The 22,450-nt window shown below is 43.4% G+C and overlaps 1 long non-coding RNA gene across 2 annotated transcripts in view; it reads left to right on the top strand.

Moving 5' to 3' along the window:
• The window catches only part of LOC122771638, a 30,993-nt gene extending 8,763 nt beyond the window's left edge, over positions 1-22,230 (top strand). The window contains exons 2-3 of one of the 2 annotated variants that reach the window (XR_006360633.1): positions 7,605-7,647; positions 22,009-22,230. This is a non-coding gene — a long non-coding RNA (uncharacterized LOC122771638). Of the gene's footprint in view, positions 1-7,604; positions 7,648-20,664; positions 20,928-22,008 lie in introns of those variants that run through there. The other variant, XR_006360632.1, reaches the window with a different exon arrangement.
• Positions 22,231-22,450: the final 220 nt, after the last annotated feature.

Raw genomic sequence — 22,450 nt, 5'->3', positions numbered from 1 at the left:
AGTTTTTCTTGATTTATTTTTCCGATTACGGCTTCTTCGTGATCATTTCATAAACGTTTAAGAAAGAATCGCCACGCATAGGAAAATAGATGATTTCTCCCACTTCTACTTGTTAGCAGCAAAGGCTGGAATGCTTGCCGCTACTGGATTAACCATTATTGGACCTGGGACTGTTGCTAAAAGTGGCTGTTTTTAGCATTTTAAGGAAAAAAAAAACCCAGAAGCCCTATAGCACGTGATCTTACAGTCATTATCTCTTTTCTCATTTCTCATTTTCTCTGTCCATGGCATGTGTGTCTCGCCGCACAATAATGTACTAAAAATCTATTTCCCCCTTTTTTTTTGTTCTAAGGAAATTGTCAGAGTTCAGTTAGTGTCTGGTGGTGTGGAGGAAATGATCTGACGAGCTCTGTTCACTCTACGTTTCAGAATAATCCGTCTTGAAAAGGTCAAAGCACATATCAGTGATTACGAAGGCTTCCAAGAGATAGTGGAAAGTGATGTAGCATTAATACTACGCAGTATGAAAACACCAATAGACAGCCGTACTCCCACTTGGGTTTCCTTATTCACTTCAACCTGCTGCTGCTGTTTTTCTCCCCCCCTCCCCTCTCTCTTGTCCAGCTATGAAAGCTTAGCCCTGCTCACTCTGTGGCATTGTCCCACTTTCCCCCTCTCAGTCTGTCTGTCTCTCTTTCACTCAGTCTGTCTCTCTCTCTTGCGTTTGTGCTCTCTGTTTCTGAACGATGACACTGAGAGACAGCTGTAAGGTGAGACGCCTCTCGATCCTGGCAGGGGCTTGGAAAGCTGAGGCAGAAGGGGAGGGAGAGGGCCTTTATCTGAGACTGGGGGCGCTGACCTCCCTCATTTCCCCCCTTCTCTTTCTCTCTCTCCCTTTCTCTCCCATCTCAACGTCTGTGAGCGTGTCCCATCCTCCCCCACCAGCAGCGAGCAAGGATTGCACTCTTCAATAGTGTGACGTGAGAACGTTGTCTCCTCGTGGCAGAAAACCTGATAAATGGAACGGCGAATGTTGTCGCTGTTTGCTCTGTTTAGAGCCAAGGATGAGCAGATGCAATAGTCAGCATCAGTGTTTGTCTTACTGGCCAAAATACAAAAGACAAAAGACACAAAAAATTAAATCCAATACAATCTGTAAGCCCTAAATATGGTGTTAACGCTTCAGTAAACAGGCAACGTGCTTTAAAGAGAGATGTTTGCCACCGTGATCATGTGACATGAGTGAGAGCTGCAAATGTCTGCCGTGCTTTTGAAATGCAGGTCACTGATAAGGCTTTTTCTATGTCCGAATGATGCCAATTATTTTCCTTCCCTCCGTCTGATAAAATACAACGGTCTTATGATAAATGTAGCTTAAATTATCAAAATATTTATTGAATAACACTTGTGGTTCGTCTCTCCAATCTGCATTTTGTGCGCTGCAGTGCACTTAAAAGAAAAGAATGTAAATGTTAAATAGACGAAGCGGGTTGTAGAAAGGGAGCTTAAAAACTTTAGCAACTTTGATAAAGTTTCAGATAGCAAAAAATGTGTAAGCATATATCAAAAAAAAGTAATTTTTATGGCATAAAACGGGCAATGAATGGGTCTGATTTTAAGTTGAAGCATTGTGTTTTTACACCGACTTTTAACTAGGTGGTAATGCATGAGCACAAACGCTTTTTAACAGCTAAAGTAAAAGACTGTGTTGATCTGATATCGGTAAATATTCAGGGTTGTGATGTTGGTGTACAGAATTCCAATGCTATGTGTATGTGACATGTTTGTAATGGCTGCAAGAACATTTTTTAAATGTTTGCGCTGAGACTTTTCTGAGTAGTGAGTGAGTGAGAGTGTGTGAGTGTGTGTGTGTGTGAGTGTGTAGATGGAAACACCCACACATCCCCTGGACTGTAGGCTACGACTGCTAAATCCTCTGTGAGAGCTCCCATGTGTAATCCAAACATTTAGAGCTAATTTAAGCATGCAGACAGGAGCAGCATCCTTTAGGAAACAACTGCCCTCTCTCCCTCTCCCCATTCTCTGATGTGTGTGTGAGAGAGAGAGAGTGTGTGTGTGTGTGTGTGTATGCGCTTCATGCATGTTTGTGTGTGCATGTCTTGTTGTCGCTGGAGGGAAATGAAAGCACTCAATCACTCACCTGTCAGAGTACTTCAAATTCTGTCCATAACACACACACACACACACACACACACACACACACGTGCGCGCACGGACACATATGTGCATACGCACTCGCCCCGGAGGGTTTGACAGGACTGGCCCTTTATTGACTCCCTTGATCAAGGAGACAGCAGATCCATTTAATAGAAGCTCCACACACACACGCACGCACACACACACACACACACACACACTCTGAGGCAGTGGAATCAAAGTGGACTCACATCTGCTCTCCACACATCTCAACTGTAGCCTTTTTCCTCTCCCACAACAGAACGGAGCTGGAAGTCATTTAAAATTGTGGCTATATCTGGGATGTTGAATCCATATTTGAAAGCAGACACTAACAGGCATCACAGTGTTTTCATTAGTGGCTATTAAAACAGTTTGCAGTCCGTAATCTGCTGCTGGAGCCCAAACAGCACCGATTCTACCTTCCTTGTTATTGTATGGAGGGTGATTATGTCATGTTACAAGTCCAGCCTGGGTTATAGGAATGTTCTGCTGGCCTTGGCCCGTGTGCTCCCCATTTGGCCATGTTTTGTGCTGAGTGTTTTGGAAGGCCAGTTAGCCAAGAGTGTCCTGGGAGGAGACGTGACAGCTGTGTTGGTCACGGCTATTCTGACCTTCACACGTCATCCTGATGGATCATCCCAGGCTGTAACGATACACTGGACCTGTTGTGTCGGGGCCTGATTATCCTCCGCTGATGATGTGGTCACATTACTGTACTGATATCATTGCTCCGAGCAGAGCTGTGGGTAGTCACTACCTGCGGGGACAGCTCCAATGCCGAACTGAATCGGGGTTAAAAAAGAAAAAGAAAAAAGAAGTAAAATAAGCAAAAGAAAAAGGAAGTGGATTTGCTAATGCAATAACGGACTGTCTGCCATGAAGAGAAGGGTTATCATCAAGGGTTATCACGTGCACGTAGAGAATACGAGAAGAGACACCGATGATTGGGATTGGGTGCAATAAAATAGAGAAGCTCGAAGAGTTTTTAGCGATGAATTACTGTATAGAATTTAGCAGAGGCTGTACCCTTTCGACACTGAAATTTAAACATCTTTTTCAGTCCAAATTTCCCCTTGGTGACAACTGACTGCAGTTTAAGGAGCTGACTTATTTGTCTGTTGTCTTCTTTCTGATGATGCCAAAGAACATGCAAGCAGGCTAAGCTCTGCTGAACAGTCGTTAATTACTTTAAAATATCTGGTGGCGACTGTAGACTGGCAATTTGAACTTTGAATTTTCACCTGTGACTGTATTGTGGGGGTTATATTAAATTATTAGTTATTATTATACAGTATATATCAGTGTTTTGTGGACATTCCTATTTCTAATGATGCACAAGGTTAGAGAGAGCCAGATTCTGTACAATTTAGCATTAGTTCTGTGAAAATCTCTTCCATAACCACGCGAAATGCGTATGGAGACAGAAATATCGCTGAATATTATTTCATATATATACAGTATGTACGCTCTGTCTCTCAAAAATGGATCGTGCTAATGTTCTGAGCTCTCCGCCAGTCTCAGAGCGCTTTACTTTGCGCGTGTGTGCGGTGTAACCTGTTCCCTTGAGATGGCACTTGCTCCATCAAGTCAAGGAAGAAACCATTTAGCAGAATGACAAACACACGCACTGTAAATTCAACACACACACACACATATACACATAGACAGCACGGAGAGGCTGGGAGGATTCGAATTGCACTTAGACAAACGTTGCTAATACAAGTTTTTTTTTTTATTGCTCTTCCCGCTCCCTCGTTGCCCTGATCATACGCTCACTCAAATACAAAAGGTACTCGCACACAGATTGCATTTTGTCAGCTTTCAGCCCCAGATCATGTAACGATAAAAGATGCTGCCCTGCAGTTAAACACTGCCAGTAAATCACAGGGCAAAGAAAGCTGGGAGAAGCACTTATTTTTAAGCAGCACGAGAGACCACACTGAGGTGGGGGGTTGAGACAGATAGGGTAAAACGGAGAAAGAGAGAGAGAGAGAGAGGGAGAGGAAGAGAGAGCGTCTTTGTGCGCTGTGTACTGGCATTGTGTGTGATGATGAGATGAATCACTGCTATTTAGGGATTGGTTTCCTGCAACTGATTGTGTGACGACTCTGTGGCGGACAGACTGTCAAGACTTGCCTGTTTTGTTCTGGGGGCTTCAGGAAAATGTCTGCGGCCAAGTTTCACCCAGCTCACTCCCACAGGGAGCCGGCGTGCCAGAGATCAGTCGAGACAACAGAGACAAACACCTCAGCAGTGTTGCTCCTCTAAACATGGCATCAAATATTCAAAAGCAAAGGATTATAGGCCAATCTCGAGATGTGTATTTTCAGTGTACACTTGTTTCCCATGCAAGAATACCAACAAAGTTTTTTTGTAGAGAAGACTCACACGGAGCATACATAATCTTTCTTTCTTTCTTTCTTTCCTCCTTGTTTGTCCCCCTCTCTCTCTCTCTCGCTCTCTCTGTGGCTCGTACAAAGGTCCGGCCGTTGTATTTAACCCCGTGCAGATGCCTGAGTGCAGCTGAATGACTACTAAACTTAAGTCAACATAAGTGTGGCTCGGGGAAAAAAAAAGGGGGGGGGGAGTAGATTAGAGAAACCAAACAAGACAATTCAGAGCGATGTCACAACAGTTTGGTTTGTACACTGTCCATGTGTAAGCATGCCCGGGCTGCAAATGCAGGTAATTATGTGTTTGCAGATAACTCCTGTTTTTGCATCATCTTGTTGTTTTTTTTCTCCTCTCTCTCTCTTTTTTTCAAGTTAATTAGATGGAAATTAGTAAGTAATGATGGCGATTATAAAATGGCATTTTGGGCTGTTACTCGAAAAGTATTAAAGCTAATAACTTGTGGCAGTAATTTGTTTTATGGCTTTGTTAACAAATGGCTCCGTGTCACGTTCAGGGACACAATCACATGTGTTCCCTCAGTAGGTGAAACATGTTTGTTATTCGAAGATAAACGGATTATTTCATTTTGCAATTGAAGTTTTATTATGCTGTAATCTGTCATTGATTGAAGCAATAATTGATTAGTAGACTGGATAGGGGTGCAACTAGTGATGCTTTTCAAAAATGTTGTTTCCCAAAACTTAGTAAATGTCTTGGTCCACAAAACAAAATTATTTAGTTTTGATTATTCCTGTGAAAATATTCCCCTTTAAGATGCTGAAAATGATTAAAAAAAAAAATCAAACCGATCTAGTAATCAAGTAATAGTCGTCTGAATTGATTTGTCAGTCAAAAGATAATCATATGCAGCTCCCGTGATTCAGTAGCTTTTGATTTATTGTCTCAGCTGTGTGTACTTCTTATTTTTTGCTTATGTGGTAGAAAACGGCCCGTGTTGAAGATCTCCTTTGGACAATCGGCCGATTCAACTGATAGTGAAAATAGCAGTTTGATGAAGCAGTGATATCATAATAGCTGACGTTATTTATGACGACAGTCCGAGATGAAATGTTGCGTTTGTGTGTTTTGGTATTTTATCCATCTGCTGTTGATGTAAAACTTGGTAAGATCTCACACTAAAATGAGGTTAATAGACTAACAGCTGGATTCTCAGTCAGGAAAACGATGGCAGGCAGCACTGGCGTTCTTATCCAGTGTAATTCACCTGCGTCGTGGCTGGCAAATCATTTTCCGTGCTGAAGCCCTGTGAGCACCGATCCTTTAATCATTCACTAATAGGGCTTTATGAAAAAGCTGCAGATGAATTCAGCCTACCTGGCTCTCTGTTATCATTATGACTGTGATGAGTTATCAAAGCAGTTGCGTGTCTGTACTTTGCGCATATGTGTGTGTTTGTCTCTGACTGTGTACGAGAGGTGGACGCAGATAATGAAGGCAACTGTTACAGTTCAATCGCGGCGGTTAATATCGACACAGTCATTTATAGGAGGTGATCTCAGCTCAGCGGCAATGACAGACGTGTGTTGCGTTATGTGCCGCAGACTTTGACGTGACCGGAGGGCAACTGAAAAGACAAACTCTCTCAGGATCATCAACGGCAAAATGCACACTTTTTATCACTGGCAAACATACAAAGAGATTACCTTAAACTCAGTCGTAAAGCAGTTATTTTTAAAATAACGTGTCCCCTATAAGTAAAAATAGATATATGTCATCGTAATAATTGACCGCAAACGTGCCAATGCAGCACCCATGAGACTTGGTTCTGTCTCTGTTAACCAGATGGATGTGTTTACTGTCAACAAAACCTTGTTAGATGGCTGCCCACAAGTGTTAGAACACAGTGTGTTTTTGGTGTGTATGGAAATGTCTATACGAAACTGAAGTTTCTGTATAGTAGACATGGAGAACATGAGACAATGCATAACTATAATATCTTGTTTATATATGTTCAGCTCAGTGCATTTAGCATGATGGTCGCGCACCTAAAGAGTGGAGCTATTATACAATCCTCACAATAACATATAAGGTTTGTCTAAAAGTAAGAGAAGAATAGAAATATGGATCTTTTATGCATTTAAAGTGTTGGAAATGTTTTGGCTAATACAGGAATGCTACTAAAACAAGACAGAACATTCGATTTGTTGTTTTTAGGTATTTTAATGGATAAATGTTACATATTATGTCTTCAACATGTCATTATTTGCCTCCATAAAAGTGCAATATCTCAAGTAGAATCCTGGTTTACACTGTAAATATTATTCAGGTTACTTTATGTATGTTATCTTATGATTAAATCAGTCATTTCTGAAACAATATTTTGTCCCACTCCTGGTTTGTACTGTTTGTTAATGCAGTTTAAAACATGATGACTTTTAACTAACTGAAAAAAAATATCAGGGTAATGACACACGCTATTAATATCCTTGAAAATGAATCAAATAAACTGCAAGTGTCCCTGTGTATGATGATCTACAATGCAGGGTGGCGTGTGTTATTGTGAGTCACTCACATTAGTCTCAGCTGGAGCACAGGAGGGCCTTAGAGACAGTGCATGAGAGATGGGCGTGAGAACGTTGGTAAGGCTTGGTTCTCTGCAAGAACTGTCTTGTGTTTAGGGAAAATATCCTCACACTCAAAACTCCAGTGTCTAGATCCATTTCCAACAAACAGGTTTTGCAAGAAAGGGCATGGGGAGAAAGAGACTTTCCGTGTGTGAATATCTCAGTGTGTGCAGTTGGAGTGGTTTAGATGTCGCTGTATTTTCTTTTCTTTTCTTATTTTCTGCTCGCCGTGTCTGTGAAAAAAACACAAATACCAAGCGGCGTAACCTATACTTTGATATTCAGGTAGTTTTAGGGGCTTCCTCCCCTTGAGGCTGTCAAATGGAAATCTCCCAGCACTATCACAACTACACATATGATCAAGTGTTCAGATTGTATTTTTAACCTGAACCACACTGAAGTTTTGTTTCTGCTTTTCTTCTCCAGGTGTTACAGCAGTTATGACAAGGAGCTGAAGACATCTCTAACAGTGAGTACACTGTCTCATCTCTCAGTGCCCCTGCTATATTTGTTTACAGAAAAGTTGATGTGTTTTTCCTTTGTATATATATATATATTTATATATATATATACATATATATGTATATCACCGAATACTTCAGCTTTCACAGTTTTCTGTCATGCCACACAAGGAAAAACATGCCTCCAGTTTCAGGCCTCTCTCTCTCTGTCTCTCTCTCTCTCTCTCTCCCCCAATTAAATCTAACAAGAGCCCCTTGAAAAGCAGTTGCTATGATTACATTACGAGTTTGGGGGGGTTCATTCAGTGAATCAGGCAATTAATTAGATTTCTTCCATTCTAATCAGAATATTTGTATGGAACGTATGCGCCTAATAAACATCCCTTTGAGTTTGCTGTCTGCTCCGAGCCATGTAAATGCTTGTAAACTTTGCCCGTCAGTGCTTCTAGGTGAAGATGTAGGATTGTGTTGAGCTGTGAATGTGTATCAGGACGTGCAGCTCCGCTCTCCGTCCCATTCTGTCTTTCTTATTTTCTCTTTATTCTCACTGTGTGTGTGTGTGTGTGTGAGAGAGATAGCTGCACTCAGGGGTGCGGCTCAAGGCTTCACTACACACACACACCAAGGTGGCAGTTTGTTGTTCCACACACACACACACACACACACACATACACAGACAATGACTTGCACTTTTCTCTTTTTCCTGGCTCGGTGGCCTTGTGTATGTGTGTCTCCTGATCAAATAGGACCTTTTATTGCATGAAGGTTTTTTTTTTTTTTTACTGAATGCAGAGCTCAGGGAAATACTTGTTTCACATACCGGCTCTTTAGCCTTGTGTGTTACCAGACCTGATTCTATCAAGTTTAAACCATTACTGCTGCTCTGTCTCTGGCTGTGAATGATACATTACATCCCCTGCAGGTCCGCGCGAGGTGGTTGTATCATTTGTGATAAGTATTGATGAGCCCCTTCTCTGGGAATCAATTTAGCCTTGTAGCTGAACCCCCCACCACACGCTCCTACCAACACCCGCCCCACCACTGGCTGTTGCTGACTGTTGCTCTGGCTGCCTGTCTTGAACACAGCAGAGCGCAGGGAAAAGATGGAGCTCATCCAAACAGCCATGGCGTAATTAGTTGACATTTGTTGCTTGGAAGACGAGCGGAGGGAAAGGGAAAGAGCTGCTCAACTCGAACACCCAGAGGAATATGCAAATGTTGAGGGTGAGAGCAAGTGAAAGTCTAATGTCTAATGGCACAGAGATATAATTATATTACATTGACATAGTGTATGTGTGTGTGTGTGTGTGTGAGAGAGAGAGGGATAGAAAGACTAACTGATTGTCAGTGAACCCATTGAACTTTGTATGAATATTCTTGTCAGTGTTTGGCCATTGAGCCACTGTGACTAAACAGGATTCATTCTCTGTTCAGCGATGACACCTAATAGTCTGCTGCTTAGCATTCTTGTGTTGTGTAGCACATCTTAAGGCTTTCAACTACACCAGGGAGTACATAGCTGAGCTACACGCACTACCCACATTGAAGCAGCCATCCACAGCCGGGCTGATTCTCTGGTTCCAGGAAGGTTGTGCATGTGCGTATGTGTGCGTTCACGTGTGTGTGTGTGTGTGTGTGTGTGTGTGTGTGTGCACTTGCAGCAGAGTGCCGCAAATGCATGTGGACTGTCTGAAGGTGCTTGCGCGGAGGAGCAGCGATGCTTACGCAGCCCCCATCTGCTTGATCCGAGCATGAAATGCAATGCCTTTTAATGACAAAATACGGAGTGGGGCTGGGAGGTGTGCAGAAAAGGGAGGAGTGTGTATGTGTGTATGTGTGTGAAATAGAGAGGAATAAAGGGAGCGGGAGAAGGAGAGAAAAACATCTCGAAGGTCAGGAGCAGCGGGCGGCCGTGGGGGAGAGACACGTGAGACAGAGATAGTCTTGCGTCAGCCCCACAGCAGTCCGCTCTTTATGTGTGTGTGTGTGTGTGTTTGTGTGCGCGTGTGTGTGTGAGAGAGAGTGTACGTGTGTGTCCTGTGGGGCCAGCATTTTCATCAACATCCCACTGAGTCTTACAGCCAAGCAGTATGCCAGTGTTTCTATTCTGAGTGTCTAATAGATGGATAGATGGATAGATAGAGGGATAGTTTGATAGATAGATAGATAGATAGATAGATAGATAGACAGATGGATGGATAGATAGATGTGTGCACATTACAAATTACCTTGAATCAGTTAGTCGCTGAGCTGCAGATCATTTTTTTTCATGGCTCTTGTGACAGTGGAAGGGGAAATTACACCTTCTTGCCTGAAGGGAAAGAATTTGTGTGTCTCGCAGCCTGTCACAAAACCTGATATGGTTTCATCAATCCTACCAACTACTATCATTTTTCAGCTCCTATTCATGAGCCCTCTTTGTTTCTCACAGTGTCTTCTTCCCATCGCCCCTTAAACCGCTGCTGCTGCATTAGATTTGGGGAAGTGTTAGAGATAACCTCTAAACATTTAGTACTTAGTACTTGCCTCGGAGCTACAATTGTTGAAAAGCCGCCACGAGATTGTCCTCGGGACAGAGAGCAGCGTAGATTTAACACGCACTCCAAGCATTAGTTTGGGCTTTCCCATTCATGTCTCTGTCTCTTTCAGTCTCTCTCTCGACTCGTGCACAAGCACACACACACACACACACACAGGTTTGCGCAGCTATTCTTGTTAGGACGCCAATTCGAATCTTAACCCCGATTTAGAAATGAGGTTCTGCCTTATAAGGACCAGGCTTTGGTCCCATCGGGATTTGTGGTCGTGAAAAAGTCCAACACATATTGTGCAAAAGTCTCGCACAACACTCATATTTTTAGGAAATGTGTGTGTGTGCAGTTTTAAAATAACAGAAATCTTTCAGGAGAAACAGCCTGTCAAGTGTCAAGTATTCAGCGTGACCTCCCCTTTACACTCGAACAATAGCAGGACCGTGGCTCTTTTAAACCTGAAGTGGAACCATAATTACTGTCATTGGTAACACCTGTGTTTGTGCTACTGTTGCATGTGGAAAATGGCTGCTGTGAAAAGGGGTCTATTACACCGGGTTTATTCAAAGCTGCGCTTGAGCGTTACCAAGCCCATTCACCTGAGTTAAACTCACTGGAAGCCTGCAGATAACTTTCAGTCACATCATTGTGACCATTGGGATGGTTATTCTGACCAAAATGACATTATAATAATATTAATCTAGTTATTTTTTAGATTCCTAGCGTCACTCATGTGAAATATTAACGTTTTTCTCCATCCACGATCACAATGAGCGATCTTCCCGTCACTACTGCATATTCTTTATACTATTTTGACACTGACACCATACCACATGTAACGTGTGATCTCATTAGTTGGAATCCATTTTAAAATAACCTAATAACTAGATAAAAAAAAAGCGAGCAACTGCAGACCTTTGCAGTCAAGGTGTAAAGAGTTATTAGGGTTACAGGGTCATTAGGGTCAGGTTTACAGTTGGAGCTGGCGTGTTTGATTGTTATCAGATGAACCCAAACTGAAGAAAGTCACTGTTAACCTCAAATAGTGGGAAAAATGTTGTCGTTATCACATTATCACATCATCTGTCACATCCGTCAACCTGTTGCCCATTATCGTCCTTACTTTAAACACATCCTTCCTAACAACGTGAACAGTCGGGCTGTGTGTGCTGGCTGTGGGCTTGTCTTCGCCCTCAGCCATGGAAGGGAAACATAACATCATGTATTTTTTTTTTTTGCCTCTTGTGTCTGCTCTGTTGATAAGCCGTTGGACGACCGACACTTGTGTTTGCAGCCATTGTTTTGTCACCATGAAAGCTAAAAACTGTTGGCACACCCACTCTGCCTGCAGGCAGCGGAGGCAGAGCACACACACACACGCACACACAGAGGTTTGCACAGCTATTCTTCTCAGGACACTGCATTGACTTCCATTCATTCAGACAGCCACAATTCAAGCCTTAGCCTTAAACTTAAACGTTTCTCAGCAATGTGGTGTTAGGACCAGGTTTTGGTCCCAATGAGATCTAGAGAGACTAGAGTCTATGCCAGAAAAGTTCCCGAAAGAGGTCACAAACACAAGCACACGCGCGAACCTCTCACGTGGTTTCAGCAAGGTTCAGTTCTCTTGCCAGACTTTTGAATCACCCCCACTGCCAAACAGCCTCCACTCTCCTTGTGTCTCCGTGAAGGCCTGCAGCGTGGGGTGAGGCTGCTCTTTTAACAGACCCTTGTGCCATGAATCACTGCTCGCACCCAGGGAGCCTCAGTCCAATGGAGGCCGGCCGCCTAGATGATAATGTGCACGGTCATTTGAGGGGGGGCCATTTTGAATGGAAGGCCAGACAAAACAGTAGCTGAAGAACCCAAGCTGTGAGATTTCCCAGTGGCTGCGTGCGTGTGTGTGTGTGCGCGTGTGTTATTGTGTGGGTATCTTTGTGAGAACCGAAAAACTTGAAAACCATAGGGAGTGAGGACATTTTGGGAAAGTGAGGACATTTTGGCTGGTCCTCAAGTTCTGTCACTGCATACAATGGCTTTTTAAAGGGTTAAGACTTGGATTTAGGGTTAGGGTTAGGAATATCCTCAAATGTCCTCACAAAAATAGCTGTATAGACCTCTTTTTGTGTGTGTGTTCCAGGTATTAATCATTCTTTTTGGACCTTAGTCTGTTTACAGTCACATTATGGGGACTTGTCTTCCTTATGGGGACAAAAAGCAAGCCCCCATAATATATATTATTACATTGTATGGTCAGGATGAGGTTAGGGTTAGGCCAGTATCAGTTATGGTTAAGGTTAGAGTAAGTCTCCAGAAAAATGAATGTAAGTCAATGTAATGTCCTCTGAAGTCATGGGAACCAGACTCTGTGTCTGTGTGTGTGTGTGTGATACAGGGAAGATGTTGGGCACACAATGCTGAGTTTTTGGTGTCATGTGTAACATAACTGCATGCCAGTAATTTATGAAACGGCAGGAGAAGACCTTTAAACCTAATACATTACAAACCTTTTAGACCCACACAAACAGGATTGCAATCTGAGCCCCTTGGTCTCAGCCCTAATGCCTGTTTCGCTGCTGGGGTTTGAAAACAGGAGATGACTGAGCAATCACTTACACTTTGCTTCCAACCTACCAGTCACATCACACTCAGGTTAAGTGAAACAGCTAATCCAAGATATCTACTTTTTATTGCTGTGGGGATTATAAAATACTAGGGCTGTCAATTGATAAAAAAAAGAAGAAGTGAGTAATTAATTGTGAATAATTGCATGTTTTCATTTAATTCTGAAGCTTGTAATAATTGAGGTTTGAATTTAAAATCATGGAAGCGGCGTAGAATTAAGTTTAAACATGGATTCTCTCCTGCAGGGAACACACAATGACACACAATGTGCACTTATGCACATTAAAAGAAAAGCAGAAACCAAGCCAGACTAAAGAGGCATCAAGGCCAATAAAAGGATGTAGAAGAAACGCATTTGTTGTGTATTTTTCTTCTGTTTTGTGCGAACGACTGCAGTTTCCAGTCTTTAATCGGTGAAGTCATTGTCATGACTCGCAGAAATCCAGTGTTTGCATTTTGCCTGTTGTTATTCAGCTTAACAAAGTACGAGTTAGTTTCTTTTTTGTTTTTTTTGCTGTTCACCCGTGCACTCCTCTATCAAAGACAGGGTGTGTCGGACGACTTTTCAAACTCTATTATTGCTTGCATTGTTCTTAGCCGGGATGAGTACAGAGGCACATTGTGGCTTCTCCTTCTTTCTATGGTGTGGCTGCATTCAAGGTCAAAGGTCAGCTACAAATCACAGCTGCACTGAAGGCATTCATTTTTCCACATCGTGCAAAATGTTTGACAATTTGCAATGAATGAAGTAATTAACACCTTGTTTATAGCAAACGGCTGTGTTGATCAGTGTCATTTTTACAACATTTGTAGCCTCTGCGAGGTCTTTCATCACAGCATAAGCTTTTAATAATGAATCTCTTACATGGTTGTTTGGGTTTAAACTTGTGAAATGTGTGTTGTCCTCGATGGTTTTACCCTGGATTTATCATTCCGTGTTAAAGTTCCTATTAAACTAACTATTATTAGCGGGCTGTAATTATTGTCTGTTAGTTTGTTTATGTAAGCACGGCAGGGTTACTCTTCTATGGAGAGAATCATGTAGACCACACACTCTCACGCAATCTCTCTCTCTCGTTCTCTTACTCACACACACACTCACACACCAGCTGTTGCTCTGTTAGAGCCTCCGGGTTTATTGGGTCTATCTGCTGCATTTATGGCCAAACCACATCTCTTCAACTGCCTTTAGTCCTCGGTCTCTGTCTGTACCATGACCCCTCGTCTCTTGACATCCCGCTCTGCTTCCTGCCCCCGAACCGCCTTCCACTAGATCCTCTTTCTTCCTCGCCTTACACTTCAAACACCCACACACCCGCCACACAGACCACTGTGGATCTGGTTTTTCCAACTTCGATGTGTGCCTGTAGCAGAGAATAGTTTGTCCCCACCGGGGCCTTTGTGAGTCCGAGGGCCTGTGTGTCGACCCAGGTTGTAACCTGGTTACAGCTGCAGTCCAGAGGAGCCATTAGCGGTGCCAGGAGGCCCCCAGCTCCCAGTGCGAGCTCATTACTGTATTTGTGCAGTCACACTTCTCCTATGAAACACAGCAGCGTGCCTGGTGAAACTAGCCAGGACACGGAGCCTCGGGGAGAAAAACATTTCGGCTCCGTTTGGAGTTTTAAGAGAGTGAGAGGGAAGTTTCATAGAAAGAGAACAAGGAATGTCAGACATGATATTAATCATTAAACACATTCAGATTTTACTTAACTGTGAGGTTTTAAGCCTCTGTGTTTGTTGGATGTGGTTTGCTCTTTGTTCAGTGTGTGCACGGGTACATGTGTTTGTGTGTGTATGTTTGTGTGCTCTCTGAGGCCCAGTTCAGCTGTCTGGTCTGGTGTGCAGATGGCCGAGTTGGGGCCCTTTGAATGAGATACCTTTTTTTCTTCCCTCTCTGTCTCTGCCCCCTTTCCTCTCCTCTCCTCCTCTCCTTTTCTGCTGGGTTTCATTTACCAGTCACATCCCTGGTTGTCTCCTCTCTTTCATCACTGCATCTGCTGAGGGCCATCTTGGGCAAAGGAGAGTTTTCCACCACTCTATTTTCTCTCTCCCTCCTTCTTTATGCGCCTCTCCGGGCTCAGTGCGGCAGTTATACGCGGTGGCTTTGGAATGAAATGTCTCTTAACCGAGCCATGTGCCCCGGAGCTACGGTAATTGCAGGTGAAATTCAGCTTCCTCTTTAAAATGCCATCTCTCATTTCCAGTTACCAGCCCCCCCCAACCCCAGCAACCCCCAACCCCTCCTCCGTATCTCTCCCTCTTTCTCTGCCTCCCTCCCTCCCCTCCTGCCTCTCTCCCTCACTCCCTCTGGCTGTCTTTCAGAGGCGTGTGAATCCCTCAGCCCCTGTCGCGTCTCTCTGCCCCAACAGACACTCCCACAATGCACAGCGCTGATGGCTGCACAGTGATATCAACCATGCTGAGACACACACACACACATATGTGTGCGTGTGTAAAAGAGAGAGTGAGCAAAGATAGTATGACATAAACTGAAAGTGTGTGTTTGTTTGTGAGTGGGTGAAAGGAATTGTGCATGTGTGTGTGTGTGTGTGTGTGTGTGAGAGAGAGAGAGAGTGAATGTGTACAGCGTCAGCAAGGCGTGAGCTGTGTAGAGGTGACATGAAGGTGAACGTGGCACGCAGAATGCTCCGTCGACTCGGGAGGCAGCAAATGGCACTGTGGCAGATGGAGTCTTTGTCAGGAAAGAAAAATGGCAGCTCAAGAGCGTCACAGAGACCCTCCACCTCCCCACCCCTCACACACACACACACACACACACACACACTGCTCTGTGCGCCTCCACCTCTGTGGCTTCTTTTCACAGTTGGTCACATGCACACAAACACAGTCATACATGCAATACATGAATAGACACACACATATACACACTCAGACAAATGCACGCACGCACACTTATTCTTCTCCCCCCACCCCCACCCCCTCGTTTGAGCAGGGCTGGCGGGCAGTGGTGACCTTCCCCTGCTCGGAGGGTTCCCTGGCTGTTTGATCAATTATCCCTCTCCTATTGTTTACCAGGAAGCAGGAGTATAGAGAGGAGAGGAGAGAAGGCTCAAAATGGCCACTGTCAGGTGGAGGGATCCATTTCCCCGCCAGCGTGGGGGTGGGGGTTACGGGAGAGAAAAGAGAGAGACAGAGAGACCAGAGCTGTGAAGCATGCTTAGAGGGAAGGGAGGGAGGGAGGGAGGGGCGTTGTTCCCCGGCAGCTGGGATGATATGACATTATAGTGAAGGTGCAGCTCTGACAGTGGTTACTATATGTGATGTTAAACATTATCTGTTAAAGGCTGCTTGTTGGTTAACTAAACTTTGGTCACTCACTATCAGCGTGTGCATACTTGAAACCCTCAGAGTACACACTGCACAGATGTGATATGCAATGTGTCGCGAGGATGACGGCGAGCGCGTCGCTGCTTTTAAAGACGCATGTTTGTGTAATGCCACAATACTGCAGGTACACTTCCTATTTTTAGCGTTGAGAAGCGGATGGGGGGCGGGGGGTTGCATGTACTATAAAGGTCAGGTGGCAGAGAGAGAGAAAAAAAGGAGTGGGAACAAATGATGCACTAAGCGAATGACACTCTGAGGTCTTGCTTTAATATGTATGTATCTCAGGTTGATGGCTGATTTCATTAGCGCCTCTCATTGTTATGCATAGATTGTCCTCCTGCAGCAAAATGAATATTGTATTCACATGCGCGCACACACACACACACACAATAACAGTGTTTTCCAGGGAATACTCTATGTTTGGATCTTGCAGAGGACTTGAAGAAAAAGGTTGATGTTTCCACAGGCTGTTATCTTATAATTAAAACAATTTACGGCGCTGTCGTTTCTACACAGGTTTTTGGCACCGCTGCAGACAGAGCCTGTCAGGTCATTGTTGTGACTATTCAAGGGTCCTTGTTGATGGTAGAATATATTATGTTGTTGAAGAAATGCAATCTTTGCCAAAATTGCTTGGGCAAACTAAGTTGCGTCATGTCTGAAGCTTCAGATTACGTCATTTCAGTTTTACCTTCAGTGAATCTGTGTGTGTGTGTGTGTGTGTGTGTGTGTGTGGAGAGACAGAGAGAGGGAGGGAGAGAAAGTACGTTGAGTGCACACCATTACTCTGTGTTTATGTGACTCTCGGCTCAACTTTGCTCACATACATGTCGAGTGCATGAAAAAAAGCCCGGCCGCCTCTTTCCAATGCTCCGACTGATGACTGCGTTTCAGCAGGAATTCCAGTCCTTAGTGGGACATGAGCGAATGTTCTGTGTGTGAGATATTAATAGCTACTGTGGGCGGAAAAGTGGGAAAAAAAAGCTCCAGCATTTTTCCATATGTTTTGTAAGGAAACAGTCCAGATGGATTATCTCTCGCTCTCGCGTCAACCAGCGCTAGTCCAAGTGGCGGTGGACTTGCCAGAAACACACACACACCCCGTGCCCACACTACTCTACTACACACTGAAATGATCTTATCGTCATATACTTATTATATCATTGTATATCGATATACTGTACTCTATGCAATAATATCTGGATATTTTAGGCTATATGCCGAGATATATGGGGACATAAAGCTGCACACAGGTTGTTTCTCATGACTAATGAAAACTTTTTTGTAAAGGAGAGTGACAATACACTCTTTTTTATTGTTTATTTCTTTGGCTTTTTAATGTAAAATGAAGGATATTTACATGTGTTAGAAACAATGAAATTCACTATGAATATGGTGAAATTCTGCTATAGCACAAATAATTAGGCTTAAAATTAAAAGTCAGTGTTTTTATTGTCATTTGTAAATAAATAAACAAGCTCCATGATCACTTTTCAGTTTCACTTTCCTCTTGTCCGAAAGAAATCCTCGCTTTTCCTTTTTGTGTTTGACTTCATTGCTGTTTCAGTACATCAGCGGTGCGTGTTGAAACTCGGCAAACTGTGGAGGAGATAATCTGCTTCCTGCACAGTCACATGTCCAGTGTACCTGAGCGTGGTCACGTCATAAACACGTTTAACGCGTTACCTCTCGTACAGTGCTGAAACGTACATTTAGACGGGTGTGTTCAAATTAAATCGTAGTATACACACACACACACACATGCTCTTCCTGTCTGAAGTGCAACAGGCTATAACTGATTAACACATCTAAACTCAGCCGGTTCAAAAAGCCACTCTAATTCTGTTTCCATCTTGCTCTCGTCTGAATCGAGGGTGAGGTGACGCGCTTTCTTCCTAACATACCTCACGTTCCTCACATTCACAGAGATATGTTTGTCGCCTTTCTATTTGTTGCCTGAGAAACCCTGTTGGCTTGTCTTCTCACATTTCACACTTGGTTTCATCCCCTTAACCCCTAATACTCAGCCTGGATTGGCTGCCTGACCTCTTGAGTCATGGATGTTAGACTCATCGGCATCACAGGGACCAAAATTGGGCTTCTTCTTCTTTCTTTTTTTTTTTTGCCCTAGTGATTGGAAGCAGACAGAGCGGAGCAACTTTCTTTGGAAGACAAAAAAAGAAAAAAAACAAGATAAATCCTCTGACAGTCTATGTCAACACATTCTTCATATTTCTGTTGCCGTTTTTAATTTGCTTGCTGTTTTTGTTGATCTCTGTTTTTTCTTCTTCTGTATTTGGACTTCCAACAACATAATTTCATAGTTCTTGTGAGGAGATTCATGGTTTCTTATATTTGAAGTACTAACAAGACTTTGACTATTGTCAAAGTAACTGTAACCATAACATAACCACAATTCAAATCTTACCTTTAACCTTAATCAGAACCTTTTAATGTGAGAATCGTATATTTAACAACAATATTTGTTTTCTATGTATGATTTTTTTCCTTAGCTCTCACATTGGTCGGCGGAGTTACGTAAATGAAACTACATTTGACTATCAGCTCTTCAGACACTCCAGTGTTTATGCCAAAAAAAACCTCCCACAGGCAATGGATTCATTTTGTCGCGGTATCATATTTGTTTACATTCTTTGCCGTACACTTCTGAGTAACATGAATACATGTAAACAGAACTGGCGACGACTTGGCAGAGGCTAACACTCGAGCTAACCAACAGCCAACCAACAAAAGTGTGACCAACAGCTTGAATCCAATGGCTTCTTGCCCACAAGGCAGAATATTGGAGGAATCTGTGTATGATATGCTTTCATGGCATTGCGTCACGCATATTCCGTGTTTCCATTGAGTGGAACAGCTCAGTTTGGTACAGTACGGTACCATTTTTTGCGTCTCCATTAGGAATTGTTCCAAAATGACCAGCCCCAACCGTTCCATTTTAGTAAAATTAGAAAAAACAAGCTGCTGGGTGTCCTCCGTTGTTGTCTGTTGTGTCGCGTTCATTGTCGTCGCACCAGTACAATGTCACGCTGTATATCTCGCTGAAAGCCCACAGCTCACCTCCCAAGTAAAGGTGCTGTTCTCAGCCTAAATGCAAGCCTGACCCAGGGCTTTACCATTCCACACTGAAACGTATCATGATGGAAACAGCAAATTTGATTTTGTGTGTAATCTCGAAAAAAAAAAGTGGCTTTCAATGTGGAAACACCTAAATAATTTGAGTTGTCTACTCTGAAAATACTTTGTGCACATACTCAGAGTTTCTCTGCAGGCTGGCATTCTGGGAAACGCAGAGAAGAGATAATGTCAGCGAGCGGCTGGTTAAGTCACTTTTTTATCCTGTTTCTGGGCCACAAAGCATGAAGGGTGTCTGTTTATGACACAAGCACAAACACATGCCACACGCATACCAGATGTACACACACTTGCTCACACACACACACACACACACATACACACACACCACTTTGCCTCTCCCAGCCAGTTAGACGGCAAAGGCTAAAAAAAACCCCACACGAGTGACAAAAGATGGCCAGGCTCATGGCTGCCAGCACAGACAAAAGCAGCGCTCTTGTGCAAATGCATCTGACTTTTTCTTTTTTTATGACACTTGGTTTCTAGAGCCAGGAAGTGTGCCACACTGACTGACAGGACGTAGGACGAGTGTGTCAGTTTGATATTATTTGCTTGAGGTCACATTTACCTTCAAGTGCCTTTTTCTCCCCCCCCTCCCCTTTCCCTTTTTAGTGCAGTACCTTGCAACACATCTACTCTAAAGGCCAGGCTTTGTACGAGAGTTGTTGATTCTTCTCAAACCGGTGGTGCTATATTTAAAATGAAGAAATCATGAGATTCACCCAGTCAGCAGCGGAAAAAAGCGCTTCCTCTCCAAGCCGCCCACACCGCTTTCAGCCTTGTTGTGACTTGTTTATATGTCGTTGGAGGATTTCGGCTTCTTCCAGAACAATTACACTCATAAACCCTCAGCTCCAGAGGATGAGAGCAGGTTACACGGCAACAGAACAGAGCTGAAAACACAAAAGCAGGAGTGGTGGAGCCTGTGAGGCAGAAAGGGAGGAAACGCACTTTCTTTCTCCCACTAAGATGTAGCCGCTCTCTCGCTCTGTATGCGTGTCAGGTGCATGCGTGCTATTGTTGCTTTCATCACTGGTGTGTGTGTTGTCATGTGCAGCTGTTTGCTCTCCAGTTAGCGCACTGTGTAGTGAGTTAGTGGAGTTACAGCCGTGTGGAGCTTCTCCTCACTCAGAGCGTCTCTCTGATTTATTCTTAACATCTGTCTTTGGCAGGTGTGTGGAACCACAAGGTCCTCACTCTGAGCCTGTGATGTAGCTATCATTGTGGGCAGTGTGTGTGTGTGTGTGTGCATTTGTGCAAAACAACAGACAAGGCCTTCCCCTAAAACCCCCACCCCCCCCTTCTTGGGATGAGTCATATTTGAGCCCTGTGTAATCCAAGCCCGTGTTTCATGTGTGTGAACAGACAGACCCTGAGCAGTGGTCTTGGTCCTGACTCCCTCTGGGGCAGTGAGTGGGTGAGACACGGCTATCAACAACAAGCCCAGGCAGCTTCGGTTTCAGCCTCACCAACAAGGAATCTACCCGTCGTGACAGGCACAGATACACACACACACACACACACACTCCAAACACAAGCATACGTCCATGTACAACCACAGCCGTTATTCTTTACCCCGGCTTAGCTCCTCCTTAAATGATATCAGGTAACAAAAACGGGAGGTGATGGCACGCTGTGTGATTGGTAGAGGCACACGGAAGTGTTAGGATGCAGAGAACGGGCCAGTGGCTATAGTGTTTCACATGAAAAGATAGTGTGACACAGCGGTGACGTTCAGTCTAACACGGCTAACTTTGTGTGCCTGTTTACTGTGTGTGTGTGTGCGTGTGTGTACACCTGTGAGTGTGTGATTGCAGTGCAGTAATGTCAAGGCAAGGTTTGACACAGTCACCATCGCAGGCTCAAATATTTTGACTCTTCGTATGAAATCACCGAGGGGAAGTGTGGTGACACAGGAAATAAGGCCATGTCAGATGGAAGAGAAAAAATATTCTGCACAGCAATTCAAGGAACCCCATTGCTGGTGTGACAAACTCTTTTAAAGGCACAGCTGGACTTTTAAAAGGGTCTTCTACATTTTCCCTCAGGGGGGAGAAAGAGTGTTATGGGTAAAGCAGCAGAAAGGTGATACAGGCAAAATGGCAGTGAAGCTGTTTTCCATTATTACATTTATTTATTAGCCTTTTATTCTGTATGTGACAGCGAAAATGACATATTTTGTCTGATGGAAAACTACAGAGAATAAAAAAAAATCCCAACAACCTTTGCTCAACCAGTATATACATGGAATTTAAGTCCATGAAAGAGAGCAGGGCAACAATTCAATAACAGTAATTATTGCAACAATAGCACCACAAGAAAGGTGGAGTTTAATACATTGCACTTTGAAATTGGTTTGGGTGTTTAATACATTCTGTAATAACCTGGAAAGTGTGCCACAATTAAGGGTTTGTTCCACTTTCATTATCTGATATTTATTGCAATTATTATGAGCAATCTGAATTTTTTTTTTTATGCCATTTCTCCCAGCCCTACTGTAGAAAAACTATTGGACAATTACATTGAACACTGTTTACTGTAACGTCTAGGTCAGTAGTTTTAACTCATCATGATATGATGTTTTGCCCCGGTATTCAATTGCTTAGATTTTTCATAATAAAGAATCTTTATATTTAAAATATAAAAAATTACTTAAGTCTGAAACTCAATATTTTATCAGTCTCACCATCTCATTCGTCATCTGTTTAGACCTGAGGACACGGCTGGAACTGACTGTCAGTTGTGGAGAACAGCGCTTGGATGATGCCGGGATTCACGAAATAAATCGACATTTATTTTGTGATTTCGATGATTGATGATTCCGTTATCATCAATTAGCGTCACAGAACTGCAGGACAGAGCGTCGAAGGTATTTCTGATGCTGTGCATAATGTCAAATGTCCCATGATTCACAGTAAAGCAAAAGTTAGTCCTGATGACCACTCAAAGCTGCGCTACACTGCAGTTTTGCCATGGCCAAGTGTCTTGCTCAAGCACACATCGGCATGTAGGGGGTCAAACCCACAACCTTCCACTCGAAACACAGAGCCACCTTCGCCTGCTGATTGTCATTCATTCATTCATTCATATGCACACATAATAACTATTCATTGTTAACTGGTCCATAAAATGCGAGAAAATGTTGACAAAA

Source organism: Solea senegalensis, linkage group LG6 (genome assembly GCF_019176455.1).
Source record: "Solea senegalensis isolate Sse05_10M linkage group LG6, IFAPA_SoseM_1, whole genome shotgun sequence".
Classification (NCBI taxonomy): domain Eukaryota; kingdom Metazoa; phylum Chordata; class Actinopteri; order Pleuronectiformes; family Soleidae; genus Solea; species Solea senegalensis.
This window is presented reverse-complemented; position numbering and strand designations above follow the sequence as displayed.